This window comes from Podarcis cretensis, assembly GCF_951804945.1.
Source record: "Podarcis cretensis genome assembly, chromosome: 1".
In the NCBI taxonomy this organism is placed as follows: domain Eukaryota; kingdom Metazoa; phylum Chordata; class Lepidosauria; order Squamata; family Lacertidae; genus Podarcis; species Podarcis cretensis.
This window is the reverse complement of record NC_137170.1, coordinates 63,905,253-63,922,343: the sequence shown is the minus strand read 5'-3', so window position 1 is coordinate 63,922,343 and position 17,091 is coordinate 63,905,253.

Genomic DNA, 17,091 nt, shown 5'->3' with positions numbered 1-17,091 from the left:
CTGCATGTAGAGGAGTGGGGAAGTGATCCCGGTTCACCAGATTACGAGTCCACCGCTCTTAACCACTACACTGCGCTGGCTGAAAGGTGATGGCCTTTCAGATATCCTGGTCCCGAGCTGTTTTTGGATATTTATACATACGAACCAGCACCTTGAAGTTGGCCTAGAACAATTGAAGACCACTGTAACATAGGAAAGCAATTGGGCATTTAATACCACCTGCAGTTTCTGAATACCCTGCAGGGGCAATCTTGCCTCTACAATCCTGTTCTATTAGTTTAAGTGGAAATGAGTACCGCAGCCTTCTACAACCCAGCAGGCCCTACAATGATACACAAATGCTGGCAGGCACCATAGACACACACAGGCACCCACATTCCCTCCACCAGCAACATTGCCTTATTTCTGTGGTAATTAGACTTCATACACAACCCTTTTATTGTGACTAGGGTGTGTTTTTGACGGGGGGGGGGGGGCACAACCACAAGCAGGGAAGGAGCAAACCTGAAATCACCACTTATGCTTTAAAGAAACTTTCTATCATAGAAAATAGAAGGCTTCTCTGATGCCTATTTGTGACTCTAGGGTGTGGTTTCAATGGGAGTCACAGGTGGAGCTCTCCTCCCCTCAAAAATTGCCCCTGTTGTGTGATTACAGCTGCAGGAGGGGTGGGACAAGGGATGCTGCAGGTGCCAGGGAAGGCCTCTGTGGAGATCATATTGTGAGCCTATCAACTAAGGCGTGGGTCATCTTTTCCAGGTAGCAGCATACCATGTGGCACACCAGGTGAGCAAAGGCATTCCAGGCCAAGGTCGTCGCTTGAGCATCCAGGAAGAAGCCTAGATCTGGAAACACTGCCCAAGCTGCACACCTGATCCTTCAGAGTACAACCCCGCCCAGAAGAGACTGGACCCTCAATCTCATACCACAGTGACGGACTTTGGGATCTTAAATTTCAGTGGTGCCCTTTGTGACACTAAAATTTGGTACCCCCTTCCACTTCCCATTCTATAGCCTTGTTGTGGCAGCCCCTGCAGTACAGCACCCAGTGCAGTCGAACCGATCACACTACCCTAAAATTGCCTCTGCATATCAGATTGTCTACTGGACAACAAAGCCTCTATCTTGTCAGGACTGAGCCTCAACATGGTAGTGCATCCTGTCAATGGTTCAGGATATCCACAGCCTTCTTGGCATGAGTTTAAAAAATGAAGGGCACTGGGCATCTCCATCAAAATGGAGCTGTGGGCATCTGTTTTAAGACTTGTGCTTGATGTATCATTAAGCTTGGCCCCAAGAGAAGAGTTCCCCAAGACCCAGCCTGCAAAATAAGAACCTGGCTACTGTGGCACATTGAATGTACCTGAAATGAATTTGGAACGGAGAGGTAGCAGATTAAAGGGAAGGCTGCATGAGCTATTCTGCCTTGCTGCATGGTAGCTTTCTTTCTATGTGCCATTTCCAATAAAAGGAAGATGTTTATGAACCTCTCTAGTGAGTATTGGCCTGAAAGCAGAACCTACGAGGGAAAGGAAATTCCATCCCTAGAACCTGCAGGCAAAGATAAAATATTAGAGCCACTATCATTCATGGGTTTGTGGCAACATAACTGGTGCAGAATTCTGCTGCTCATCTCTTTTCTATAATTAATGGCCCATTGTTTGCAAATCAATCTACTGTATAGAATATGCTGCCATAAAAGTAATTCGGGAGATTCCCCTTGTCCAAGGCATGATGATAAACTTGTACTTCAATGCTTAAGAGACAGTTTTAATGTCCAATTCTTTGGATGTTTAAGCTACACTTCTAAAATTATCGTTTTTTTCAGCAATGCAGCCCATAAACATACATCTCTGTATAAAAATGTCCATCTCCTATTTAATGCTTATAATGACATAATCAGCTCAGCAGTGGCTTCTGTGTTAAACTCTAATGGAAATATTCTTATATCCAGTTGGAAATCTTTCATGGTTACATTGACCTAACATTTTACACAGGTGTTTCCCTCAACAAACAAATTACCTAATTTAAGGATAATAAAGCAGACATCTTTTAAATAAGAAGAGAAAATGATGGGTTCATCTATCATAACAGGGATTATTTTATTGTCCATAAAACTGATGAAAGCAATGAGCTGCTGGAGATAAAAAGTGAAAGCAAGAAGACATGTAAGACTTTGAAAGGTCCTCCAAGGGCAAAATTAGGTGACAGCTTATTGCAATGAATAATGCCCCTCCCCACAAAAAAGGGGAAATGGTGGCAGTGAAGCAAAATTTGGATTATTGTGTTTTGTGTTTTAACACCATCATTTTCACCTGCAAAATGAAAATGTGTCATGTTTGTGTTCCTATTCATTTGTTCAGTTTCTGCCACAATGGATCTAAAGAGATGGACCACCATTCTGTCTGTCCCTAAGAGATTTGCTCTGCCAGTTTTTCCAAGGCCAGAGCTCAGGGCCAAATAATTTGATCACTACTTTGATCATTGGTGAAGATATTTTGTTGGCATCTATCTGACTCAGGTAAGGCATCTGAAGGCATATGGTTTTGCTGCTACAGGTGCACGATGGCATGTCTTCTCTCTGCACAGTCCTCCCTCTGCAGTCATTCCTTCTCTGGTCACTGCTGTGAATACATGACCCAACTGTTTGTCTCCAGGCACTTTGATCATCTGCAAGGGATTTCCATACAGTGGGGTTAATGTTGCGACGTTTGCAGATATCTTTGTAACGTAGAGTTGATCTGCCAACAGGCCTAGTACCTGAAGTCAACTCTCTGCAGACCACGTCCTTGGGGATCCTGCCATCTTCAGTTCTGTGTACATGACCAAGCTAGTGTAGATGTCACTGAGACAGAAATGCGAACATGCAGGACATGTGGCCTTGGAAGAGCACATCTTTGTTTGACACTCTGTCCTGCCTTGTGATGCCCCAAATTTTCCTGATGCAGCACATACGGAAGGCATTGAGGCATCACTCCTGGAGGGTGTAAGTTGCCCACAACACACTTCCATAAAGCAGCATACTCAATATGCAAGCCCAGTAGACCTTCATCTTGGTATTGGTCATTAGCATCACATTCTCCCATACCCTTTTGGAGAGGCAAGCCATTGCTGTAGCTGCCTTGCCAATACATTTGTCCAGCCCAGCATAGATGGAAAGCTTGCTGGTTATGGCAGAACCTAGGTAGACAAAATAGTTTATTGCCTCAAACATGTGGTCAACAATGCTGATGCATGGAGTGCTGGTGACATTCTGACCCAGAATGTTGGTCTTTGTTAGGCTGATAGTGAGGTTGAACTCCAAGGTTTGGGCAAAATGGTTGATGAGTCTCTCTAGAGCTTGGAGTCAAGGCTGCATCATCTACAAACAACATCTCTTGGATGAGAACCCGCAACACTTTTGTATTGGTGTGGAGACATACCAGGTTGAACAGACCCCTGTCACTCCTCAAATGAAAGTACACACTATCTTCATTCAAGCTGAAAGCACTGAGAGAAGAATATGCCAGTTGGGGTGAGAACACAGTCATGTTTCACACTGCTCTTTATAGGGAAGGCATCCAAGGATGAGCTGCCAAACTGGATGGTGTTGGGCATGTTCTTGTGGAAGGACACAATCATCTTGTGGAGCTTAGGTGGGCATCTTACCTTGCTGAGTAGTGTGAAGAGTCCTTTTTGACTGGCAAGGTAAGGTTTATGAAGGCGATGTACAAGGAGTGTCTCTGCTCTCAGCATTTCTCCTGCAGCTGGTACACTGAGAAAATCATGTCAACTGTTGACCTCTGAGCTCTAAAGCCATACTGTGGCTCAGAATAGACCCTGTCAGCAAGCGACTACAATCCGTTGAGAACTACATGGGCAAAGGCTTTACTGATAAACCATGGAAATAAATTCAGAATGACACACACTCATTACTCCCTGCCTGAAACCCAGAGACAGTAGTCTCTGTAGACACTACTGAGATGGACCAATGGTTTGACTCCATATAAGGCAGCTTCCTATGCTCCTTTCCTTTTGATGCTCATGCAAAGGACTTTCAAGAAGCATGACAAAAAAGCACCTGAGCCACACATGATTTATCTCCCCCCCCCCCCATCACTCTGCATCTGTATGTGTGTCTGCAACCATTCACACTGGAGCTCTGATCCTGGATTGCATCACATTTAAATTATGTTTTCCAAATAGTGTTACAAGCATTCAGCTTCTGAGTGATAAAAAGGTTACTCAAATAATTGGCATCAGTGCCTGTGAAAGTGATTGTGTCAAAGGATTTTTGGAAATGAATCTCAATTAAAATAAAAATGTCACTGGTGTCTGAAGGAGAACATGTTCTCATAATGAAAAGTCAAAATGTGACATTTCGGTATGTCAAACAACTTGATGTGGGGGAGGAAACTTGCACTTACTATAAAAGAGTTAACCTAAGCCAAAAGTTAATTACCTGTTGCCCCAGATCTTTCAGAAGTGGAAGAATTTGTATCAAGCATTTGTTTTATACAGTCAGAGTAATAAGTCACAGCTTCCTGATTCTGGTAACACTTACTCAGATTTTCTAAGTGGTCGATAGCTAGATGTCCGTAGTTAGCTATATTCAAAGTTACAATCAGATAAGAGAAGACTGGAATATTCCTTCTGGCAGTGAATTCGCTTAAATCCAAGCATAGAAAAATGCAACACCTGACTTTCCAGTAGCAAAGCTGAGTCCAGGATGGCACCCAGACTAGAGCTGCCACCAAATGTTACACAGCAGAAAATGCAGAAGTGACTTGGGAAGTTCCAACCTTCAATGAACTGGAAAGGAAGAGAGTTTTGATAAGGTAAATATTTCTCAGAGGAATGAGTTCTTCTCTGGAGGACCCACAGAAGCATTCATTGAATTCACCTTCTTAACACCTTGAATGTTCCTGCCGAGGTGCCCAATGCAGTGCTTTCCCCTGATCTGTGGGATCATTTTCTCTTTGTGTGGCCAATGATGTGGACGGGACTCGTCCAATGATGTGGCCCCCTTCTTGCTCTCTTGATCCCTGCTCATCTTGACTAGTGGGGTGGGGTTGAATAGTTAGGCCAGGTTGTGGTGAACACATTTTCACACAATGGAGTTGTGCCTGCTGCCCTTAAACAGGCAATTGTGGATCCATCCACCCCTGAAGAAGCCCACTCTTGATGTTAGGTTTATAACTACAGCTTGGTTTCAAACACTCCATTTTGGGGGTAAGGTGGTGAGGAGGAGGGTGGCTGAGCAGGTGCAGGAGGTTCTGGAGGAAGCAAATAATCTAGATCCATTTCAGCCTGGGTTCATGTGCTGTTTTGGGACTGAATCAGCCTCGGTTTTGCTGATGAATGGCTTATATGAGGAACTGCAACTCTGTTTCTGCTTCTTGCTCACTCAGTGGATTTTGAGACCATTGACCATAGACCAGGTCTGTGGCTTGGGTATTCACAGTACTGTTCTACAGTGGTTCTGGCCGTACCTACAGTGTCATGCCTAGAGACTAGCATTGGGAGACTGTTTCGTTCCCAGTGCTGTTTAACGTCTATATGAAGACACTGAGTATGGCTGGAGTTTGGGGGCAAAGTATTGTCAGTATGCTGATTTCACAGAGCTTTACTTCTCCATAACATCTGAGTCAGGAGAGGTTGCCTGGGCACAGTGGTGGAGTTGATGAGAGCCAATGAGCTGAACTTGAACTCTGGTGGATGAAGGCCCTGCAGGTTTCATTATTCCTGCCTGCAGGAAATTTGCCAGGTGTCTGTTGATGGAGTTGCACTCACTCTAAAACAAGAAGTTCAGTGTTTGGGGGTGTTTGTGGCTAGGAGGGTCTTTTACCAGCTGGTGCACCAACGATGGCCCTTCTTGGACAGGGATAGTCTGGCCACAATGATTTGTGCATTGGTAACCTAAAGACTTGATTATTGCAAAAGGCACAATGTGGGGCTACCCATTAGCCTGGTTGTGAGGCTCCAGTTGGTGCGAAATGCTGTGACTGGATTGTTGATGGGGACAGGCTCTTGGGAGCCCATAATTCTGGTGCTCCAAAGCCTGTACTGCCTGCCCCTGTGGTACTGGGCCAGGCTCAAAGTTCTTATATCAGTTTACAAGGCCCTTAACAAGGCACTATGCCTCTGAATACCAGTTGCTAGGAATCACAGACCAGGAGAGTGTTGCTGTGCTAAGGTTCTGCTTGAAGGCTTAACATGGGCATCTAATTGGCCACAGTGAGAACTGAGTGCTGGACTAGATGGGCCTCTGGCCTGATCTAGCAGGACTCTTCTTATGTTCTTAAGAGTCCTACTGGATCAGACCAAAAGCCCATCTAGCCTAGCATTCTGTTCTCACAGTGGTCAACCAGATGAATATCCAGAAGGCACCACATTGCCTCTCCCTGAAATAGTCACTGGATTGTTTCCTCTCTGTTTTATTCAAAGAAGCATCTTCATTGAAGCTACCATGTCTAAATTTACGGTAGTTGCTGGCTCAGTTGCATCAGGTGTGTGTGTGTGTGTGTGTGTGTGTGTGTTTGTGTGTGTGTGTGTGTGTGTGTGTGTGTATGAGAATAAGAAGACATTCTCTGTGCCTACTACCTTAATTTTAAAAACAAAGTAACCTTAACAATATAATACAAAGACAGAAAGGACATAGGTAAATGGAATCAAATTCTAAATTATGTCTATCATGTGTTTCAGATGCACAGACATAGAGAGAAGTCCTATGATCCTTTATAGAGTTAGTCATAGTCAGTTTATTTATACACTGCATTTCCCATAATATATATTATGCTCCAAAACAGTTCACAGAAGACAACTGCAGAGGCTCAAACCTCTGCAGAATTTGCATCCCAATTTCACAATAAAAATGCAAAGTATAATAAAGAGAACTGGAAAAAAAAGGATGTCAACAAAGCCAAAGAGTGCTATCTGCTAAACAGTTAACAGATTCTCATTTGCATCAGAAAGTAAGAGCTTGCTGGAATGCAAAGTATGCAGCTTAGGAGGGAGGAAGCTCATAAACTTAACTGTTATGGTTCCTGTGTGACTTCACACTTATTTTAGTGGAAATTACCTTGAGGAATATTGCATTGTGCTTAGCAGAGGTAAATGCCTTTCAGCAGTGACAACTCCCCCCCCCAAAAAAACCTTCTTCTTTTTTTAGTGGAAAAAGACTACCTGCCATCAACAAACATCATTCTATAACAATGTCTCAGCTAGAGTGGGAGAAGAAGCTTCTTTTATCTGGTAGATTGTTAACTGATTTGCATGAGGGGGAAAATTTGATTGTGTTGATAGTTAAACAACAGAAAAAGATGCACAGGGTGGAATCCAAAGCAGTGCTTAAGGCTTTCTGGTAAAAGCCAGCTGGCAGGGTGGGGTGGGGAGGGGGGTCTGTTGACCAGGCAGGATGTCCAGAGTGAGGTAAAGGGGGGGGGGGGTCCGTTCTTAACCTGGAACTGTTCTTAACCTGAGGCATCACTTTAGCTAATGGGGCCTCCTGCTGCTGCTGCGCCACCGGCGCACAATTTCTGTTCTCATCCTGAAGCAAAGTTCTTAACCCGAGGTACTATTTCTGGGTTAGCGGAGTCTGTAACCTGAAGCATCTGTAATTCGAGGTACCACTGTAGTGCATCCACTTCTGAAGAAGCCCACCCTAGACCCCAGAGCCAGGCTGGGAGGTTTTGCTGCTGAGGCAAAACCCTCCACCACCTCCTCCAATCAGAGTCAGATTTAGGTTTGATGAGGCCCTAAGCTACTGAAGGTAACAGGGCCCTTTATATGTCTAGCTGTCCTTTGTCAACAACAAATTGTCGCTTTTTTGTGTAGAATATATGTAATATGGTAATTTATGGGACCCTATACAGTATATGAGGGACGCAGGTGGCGCTGTGGGTTAAAGCCTCAGCGCCTAGGGCTTGCCGATCGAAAGGTCGGCGGTTCGAATCCCTGCGGCGGGGTGCGCTCCCGCTGCTCGGTCCCAGCGCCTGCCAACCTAGCAGTTCGAAAGCACCTCCGGGTGCAAGTAGATAAATAGGGACCGCTTACCAGCGGGAAGGTAGACGGCGTTTCCGTGTGCGACTCTGGCTCGCCAGAGCAGCGATGTCACGCTGGCCACGTGACCCGGAAGTGTCTCCGGACAGCGCTGGCCCCTGGCCTCTTAAGTGAGATGGGCGCACAACCCCAGAGTCTGTCAAGACTGGCCCGTACGGGCAGGGGTACCTTTACCTTTACCTTATACAGTATATAGAAATGAGCAAACCAGTGATATTTTAGGGAGCAGGCTAGCAGGTGGGGCCCATTACTTACACCATAGGAGCCTACACAACACAAAACACTGTTGCTGTATGTAGGTTTTATTTTATTTGTTTTTTATCTTATATTTTGGAAATGTACATCCAGTTTTTTCCCTTTTATATTTCAGGGGCCCCCAAGAGAGTGGGGCCCTAAGCTATAGCTTGTTTAGCTTATATGTAAATCCGGCACTGCCTCTGATGTGGGCACACCTGTTTGTTCCTCCAATCCCATCCCAGGAAATTGACTAGACCCAGTAAAATAAAATAATTTACAGTCCAGCAGCTGCTTAAATCTGTTTGGGACAGTCACAACAGTTTGAAACTTGTGGAAAATTCAGTGCACAGGAACTTGGCCTCTGATGTATCTTATGGTCCACATATGCATCGGGCTTAGTTACCTGCACTGGAATTTGCCAGTCATTAATTTAAGCAACAACAACAAACCCCAAATTGGAAAACCCATAGAACTCTTGAGGTGCCTTTAGCAGACCAAATAATTTTCAAAATATTGGACCATCACATTATAAACAATTATTTTCTAACCCATCTGGCAGGACACAAGTCAGTAGAGGAGACACAACTTGTTTTTATTTACATAATTGAGACCTGATCAAAATAAGAAGGAAAGCCATGAAAAATCAAGGGTTTATATTGGATCCTCTAGATTTGCATTTCAAGTTTCAAAGTTTCTAATTTACACTCTTCCCTAGTATTTAACATTTAGACTTCCTTGGCATTTGAAAGAGAGCTTAAATTGATCCCTTAATTATTCAGTTTAAATTAGACTTTATCCTTGAATTGCTGAAAGCTACTGCTTGTCATTTTTAGCAATAATTTGTTTCAAGGTTGAGCTTTGCCTTCCAAAAAAGGCATAACATATTAAAAGGTCACTTCCAACTTTTGTCTTCTCAAATGACTTTGAACCTGTGTCTAGTCGAAAGCATTTTTCAGAGAAGTGGGATTATTTATGTCAATTACATATCTTCTGTTTTCATTAAAGACCAGAATTCTATGCCGACAGCAAAAGCTGTGTTTCTAATGTTAGAGCCAAAAGTCAGCCTGCCACTTTGAAAATCCATTTTTTAAAGGAAATTATGATTTGCTCCAATTGTGGGGGAATCATTGGGTAGGCAGCCATTAACAAAGCTAATAACTGCACTAACAGCACCTGTTATGGGAACAGAGTTTGCCAATGATACTTGATCTGTGACATTTTTTGAAAGCTACCGGTAATTGTGCCATTATTTTAGAGCATAAAGCAGAGATTCCTTACAGCTGCTTCTGCTTGGTACAGTGGTACCTCGGGTTAAGAACTTAATTCGTTCTGGAGGTCCGTGCTTAACCTGAAACTGTTCTTAACCTGAGGTACCACTTTAGCTAATGGGGCCTCCCGCTGCTGCTGCTGCACAATTTCTGTTCTCATCCTGAAGCAAAGTTCTTAACCCGAGGTACTATTTCTGGGTTAGCGGAGTCTGTAACCTGAAGCGTCTGTAACCCAAGGTACCACTGTACTTGATCTTACACCTTTAGTGGGTTGTATTTCACTTCGAATATTGCAAAGTATAGATGGAGATAAATAAGCACAGCATATTGACATTTAAATAAAACCCCAGATAATTAAATATATTGAGCTCAGTCCAGAGATTTCTGGGTGACCTGATAATTTCACAGATGCCTTGTACATTCAGCTGCCCCCATTGACCCATGAGTTGCCCCACTGAAGTGTGTTTATATCAGGTCACTTCAGTACAACAGAAAAGCTTCCATGATCGGCAGCTCTATCGAGGAGAATGCCATTGACTTGAAAGCTCTGTTTGGGGGATGGGATGCGGAAAAGACTCAAAAGTGCGTTCTTAGCACCAACAAAGGGGCAGTGGTTTTACAGCCTCTTTCTAGGCTAGATTAGCAGTGCTCAGGTATAGAGTACAGTCATACCTTGGTTCTAGAACACCTTGCGACTTGAACATTTTGGCTCCCGGTTGCCGCAAACCCGGAAGTGAGTGTTTCAGTTTGCAAATGTTCTTTGGAACCCGAACGTTTGATGTAGCTTCCCACTAAGTGCTTGGTTTTTGAAGGTTTTTGGAAGTTAAACCGACTTCCGGAACGGATTCCATTCAAGAACCAAGGTACAACTGTACTGCTTTTTTCTTTTTTCTCTTCTTGTTTTGTATATAATTCTTATTTGTCCATTTAACAATATATAATTACATCATTATTATCCACTTTACCTCTCTGGCTCATTAGAGCCTATCGCCTTTCCTCCCTCCTGCTTCATGGCTTTCAAAATTAACCTTTATATCATAACATTTTATATATTTTCCAATTCTAAATACACTCATTATTTAACAAAAGTACTTTTAAAAATTTTCTTTAACTCATTATATATCATTTCCCAGTAAGCCTTTACCTCTTTACAAGTCCACCAAATGTGGTTAAAGGTACCTTCCTTTTCTTTGCATTTCCAACACTGATTAGATCTTATCCTGTACATTTTAGCAAGTTTTGATGGGTTTAGGTACCATCTATACATAATTTTCATAACATTTTCTTTTAAAGCAGTGCATGCAGTAAAATTAATACCTTCCTTCCACAACCTTTCTCAAGATTCTAGCTGAATATTATATCCAAAGTCTTTAGACCATTGTATCATCACCCCTTTAACCTCTTTGTCTTTAGTATGCCATTCCAATAATAATTTGTACATTTTCGATATTTTCCTCTTGTCATCCAATAAATCTATCTCCAGCCTAGATTTAACTGTGCAAAACTATTTTTCTTTTTATCCTCCTTAAACACATCATTTAGCAGATGATATTGCAACCAATCCATCAATAACTCTTTTATTTCTTCATATGTTTCTAATCTTAACTGACTTCCTATTTCTATCAATAAATATCTATATGTGATCCACTCTTCTTTCATATTTAACTTTTTGACAGCTATTGCTTCTAGTGGAGAGAGCCACCAAGGAGTTTTACATTCCAATAAATTTTTATAGCTATTCCACACTTCATATATTGATTTTCTTATTACGTGGTTCAGAAATCCTTTATGCACATTTACTTTATCATACCAAAAATATGCGTTCCATCTGTATCTGTTGTCATAACCTTCCAAATCTAGCACAACTGTATTCTCTAATAAAATCCAATCTCTTAACTAACATAGACAGGCCGCTTCATAATATATTCTCAAGTCTGGCAGGGAGAAACCACCTCTTTCTTTTGTATCTGTAAGGAGTTTATATTTGATTCTTAGTCCGTCCCCCCGCCAGATAAATCTTGATACAGTGGTACCTTGGGTTAAGTACTTAATTCATTCCGGAGGTCCGTACTTAACCTGAAACTGTTCTTAACCTGAAGCACCACTTTAGCTAATGGGGCCTCCTGCTGCCGCCGTGCCGCCGGAGCACGATTTCTGTTCTCATCCTGAAGCAAAGTTCTTAACCCGAGGTACTATTTCTGGGTTAGCAGAGTCTGTAATCTGAAGCATATGTAACCTGAAGCGTATGTAACCCGAGGTACCACTGTAATACTTTTTGCCATTCTTTGAAATGCCCCACCCTGCTGATCACCAGGATTGTTTGAAACAAAAACATTTTAGGTAGCACATTCATCTTTACAGACTGTACTGCTTTTTTCTGTTTCTTTCAACTATTTATAAACCACTTTACTCCTTCACTTTCTAAGTGATGTGCAATGAAAAATAAAGAATCAGTTAAAATTCACCATAAAATAAGGAAAACAAAGTTCTTAAAATGCCTGCTGACAGAGGTTTCACGAGGAGGGGAGCTGTCTGATCTCAGCCAGGAGGAAGTTCAGAGAATTGGGCCTGCGATACTGAATAGGGAGTCTTGCTAGCATTTAGTCCCTGAAGGGAAGCGGTTTTCAATGGCTCCCACTGACTGAATATCTGAAGCCCTTTCAATGGAACTGACTCCACACTGTACCACCAAAGCAAAAATTTTCTGACCTAGAGAGGGGGTGCTGTTTTTATCCCCCCCCCCCCAATAACGGGATCAGAGGGTTTCACATTATGAATTGAATACAGGGAAGATTCTTTTTTTATTATTATTATTAATTTTTTAGAAAAATTTTCTTTTACAGATTTAAATAACACATTCACATCCACTATAATGCCAAATTCTTTTGGACTTCCCCCCGCTCCCTCCACAATCCTCATAATTTTATATTTATTTCACATTTCCTTTATGATTGTATTGCCAGTTAGTAAATCTTTACAACTCTTATCCCTCTCACAATACCCTTTCTCATCACAAAGCCTCTTTAAATCCAACTAGCGTTGTCTGTTCATCACAAATATTTTCCAGATAAATCGTAAACTTTCTCCAGTCCTGTGTGAACTTGTGATCTTTCTGGTATCTAATTTTTCCTGTCAGTTTATCTAGTTCAGCAAAGTCCATCAATTTCCGTCTCCATTCTTCCAATGTTGGTAATTCTTCTTGTTTCCATTTTTGAGCCATTAAAATTCTTGCCGCAGTCACCGCATATTGAAAAAGTTTATAATCACTTCTATTAATTTCTCTTCCTGTAATTCCTAACAAGAAAGCTTCTGGTTTCTTCACAAACGTGTATTTAAACATCCTTTTCAACTCATTATATATCATTTCCCAGAAGCCTTTTACTTTCTTACACTCCCACCACATATGATAAAATGTCCCTTCCCTCTCTTTACACTTCCAACATTTGTTACATGTCTTATACATTTTTGCTAATTTTACGGGAGTGATATACCATCTGTATACCATTTTCATAATATTTTCCTTTATCGTCATGCATGCAGTGAATTTCATGTTTTCCTTCCACACCTTCTCCCAATCTGCTAACTGTATATTATAACCAAAATCCCTGGCCCAGTGTATCATAACTGATTTAACTTCTTTGTCCTTTGTTTGCCATTCCAGTAACATTTTGTATATTTTTGACAATACCTTATAATCATTATTAATTATTTCTTTCTGGAATCTAGACTCTCCTTCAATATATTTCCTCTCTTTACAATCCTTCTTAAACATATCATTTGTTTGGAAGTAGTGCAACCAATCATATACATATTTTTTAACTTGTTCATATGGCTTCAATTTCCATTTCCCCCCTTCTTTAAGTACAATGTCTCCATAAGTCATCCAATCCTCTCTCATGTTTATCTTTTTGACACTCATGACCTCCAGTGGGGATAACCAATGTGGTACATTTGGTTCCAAAATATTTTGGTACCTGTCCCATATTTCTATAAGGGCACCTCTGAAAATGTGGTTGGCAAAACTTTTATGAGCTTTCTTCTTTCCTGACCATAGATAGGCATGCCAGCCAAACCTATTGTCAAACCCTTCCAAGTCCAGTAGCTTATTGTCTTTTAGTGTTATCCAATCCTTTATCCACCAGAGACAGGATGCTTCATAGTAAAGTTTCAGGTCCGGCAGGGCGAAGCCACCTCTTTCTTTCGCATCAGTTAGTAGTTTAAATTGTATTCGTGGCTTTTTGCCCTGCCAGATATATTTTGAAATCATTCTTTGCCAATCTCTGAAGATCTTTGTCCCCTTGATTATTGGGATCATTTGAAATAAAAACAACATCCTTGGAAGCACACTCATCTTGATTGAAGAAATTCTGCCCCAAAAAGATAACTTCATCCTACTCCACACTTCGAGGTCTCTCTTAATATTGTTCCAAGTTGTCACATAATTGTTTTGGAATAAGTCAATGTTTTTTTGGGTTAACCATATTCCTAGATATTTGACCTTCTTCGCCACTTCCATCTCTGTTTCTCTTTGCACTTCTTCAATCACGCTTTGATCCAAGTTCTTCACCATAAGTTTAGTTTTCCTTTTATTTAATACAAATCCGGCCACTCTTCCAAATTGATCAATTTCTTTTATAACTTCTTTTAGACTATTTGTCGGATCTTCCATCGTAATTACCAGATCATCGGCAAAGGCTTTAACTTTATATTGGTTTTGACCTACTGTTACCCCCTTTATTAATTCATTTTGTCTAATAGAACTCAGCAGGACCTCCAGAACCATGATGAATAACAGTGGTGAGAGAGGGCATCCCTGTCTTGTACCCTTCTTTATTTTCACTTCCTCTGTAATTACATTATTTACTATCAATTTAGCTCTTTGTTCTGAGTATATTGCCTTTATACCATTATAAAAATCTTCTCCCACTTCCATCATTTCCAAATTTTTCAACATAAATTCCCATGAAACATTATCAAACGCTTTCTCTGCATCCACAAACATTAAAACAGCTTGTCTCTCATTACTGGCAGTCAAATATTCCAAAATATTTATTATATTTCTTACATTGTCCTTCATATGTCTGCCAGGTAAGAAACCTGCTTGATCTTTATGGATATGCTGTTGCAATATCTTCTTAAATCTTGATGCTAAAATACCCGAAAAAATCTTATAATCTGTGTTTAGCAGAGATATCGGTCTATAATTCTTCACTTGTGTGAGATCAGAGTCTTGTTTAGGTATGAGTGTTATGAAGGCTTCTTTCCATGTTCCTGGTATGTCCTGTTGTTTCAAGATGTTATTCATAACTTCTTTAAGTGGTACCGTCAAGGAGTCCCTCATTTCTTTATAATACGTTGCTGTAAATCCATCTGGTCCTGGTGCCTTTCCTTTTTTCATCTGTTTTATAATTTCTACTATCTCCACATTCTCTATTGGGGCATTCAGTCTGTCTTTCATTTCTGTCGGGATCTTTTGCACCTTTTTTCCTTTCAAAAAGTTCTCTATCTTCTTTATGTTGTTTTTCTCTCGTTTTGCATATAAATGCTTGTAGAAATCCAAAAATCCTTTTCTGATACCTTTTGGGTTCTCTATTTCCTCGCCATCCACAATAATTCTGTTAATTGTACCTTGCTCTTTCCTTTTTTTTATTTGCCATGCCAGCCATTTTCCAGGTTTATTTGCGAATTCAAAATTCCTTTGTCTCAGCCTTTTAATGTTCCATTCAACTTCTTTATTTATAATCATGGCGAACTGTGTCTGCAGAATTTTAATATTTTGTTTTATCTTGATGTTATTTGGCTTCTTAATTAACTTTTGTTCATTGTCCATTATTTGTTTTAGGATTTCCTTCTTCCCTTTCTCTCTGTTCTTATTTTTGATCGCATTCTGCTGGATGAAGAATCCCCTCATTACCGCCTTGCTTGCATCCCAAACTGTGCTGATCTTTGTGCCTTTATTCATATTATCTGCAAAGTACTCCATCAGTTTTTTCCGAGCATCTTGAATAATTCTTTCATCTTCCAAAAGGTAGTCTTTCAATCTCCATCTAAATGTTCTTTCTTCATACATCTTTATCTCCATTTTTATTGGATTATGATCCGAAATTACTCTAGGTTGGATTTCTATTTGTTGAATTCTAGTAGTTGAATACAGGGAAGATTCTACATGCCATCATTTAAACTCTATTCAGGCAGTGTTTTTACACAGATAGTTTTATTTTCAGAGAGCCTGAGGCATACCAGAGAGCCTAAGCCTAGTGTGATGGAGAATTCTTTGTGCCTGCCTGAAGTAAACTGTAAAGGCTATTATAGCTTCTGAGGTCCACTCTAGAGTTTTCTCGAAAAGTAATACTCCACAAAATATTTCTGCCACTTCCTGTGTTGTCAACATATGGAATACTCCGGAATGAACCAGCTTAAAGTAAATTAGTCTTGAGCCATCATTTAAACACTCTGACATGAAATCTGCTGGTCTAGTTGTGAGATCATAAAGAGCTGGGGAAATATGCATCACTCTCAGGTAAGCTATATTCATTCCATATTCCCAGGTTATGAAACTGACAGAAAGGGTACTATTAGTCAGCATCATCAATGCACTGATGCTCATTCAGACAATATCTCTACTGTACTTCAGTATGTGTTAAATATAATGATGATCTCATTGCCTAGTTTCAAGATCTACCAGCCGGAGGTTGACAAATGTTATGCCTATTTTCAAAAGTGTGTGTGTGTGGGGGGGGAGAGACCCAGGTAACAACCAACCAGTCAGCTTAACGTCAATACCAGGAAAGGTCCTAGAACAGATAATTAAACAGGCAGTCTGTAAGCGACTGATGTCTATGGGAAGCCCACAAGCAGGTCCTATTCCACGGTTTAACTATGTGATGTGTGAATAACTACTTTCTTTTGTCTGCCCTGATTCCTCCAACATCTTCTAAAACTTCCAAATGTATGGAATCTTATAAGTGCACGGAATTTTATGGCAGGCATGTAAGATTTCCTCAGCAGACACAGGCATACGGACAGTATTTCTGGAAGGTTTTTAAAATACAACAACTGGCCTATAACATGCTGCAGAATCCTCCACAAAAATCAAGGAGTTCCATGGCAAACATGCAGAGGTTGGGTAGAAGGTGGACAGATCTGGAATGACTTCCCTGTGGGACGCAATTTTAATCCCCTCTGCAACAGCATCAGTAATGAACTTTAAGAGGGACGGGTGAGATAAATGAAGCCGTCATTCTCACTAAACAAACATTGCCGGGGTGTACTTGGTCAAGACAGAGCACTAATTCACAGGCTGTAATAGAGCTTTCAACAATTCAGTGGCCATTAGTTACAGACTCAGTCAAGCTGTCCCACTGGTTTTCTTAGAGAGCTAGCAAGGGGCGCTACTGGCGCAAACAATAAGAAATAATGCTTGGCAGCCCGCTCAAGAGGAGCAATGTCATTTTAGGCTACAGCTATAAAGCTTTCCCCCCTCTTCCTTGCTGATGCCTGGTGCCGCAATATGTCAAGTTAATTAGCAAGCCCTCTGCACCTCTGA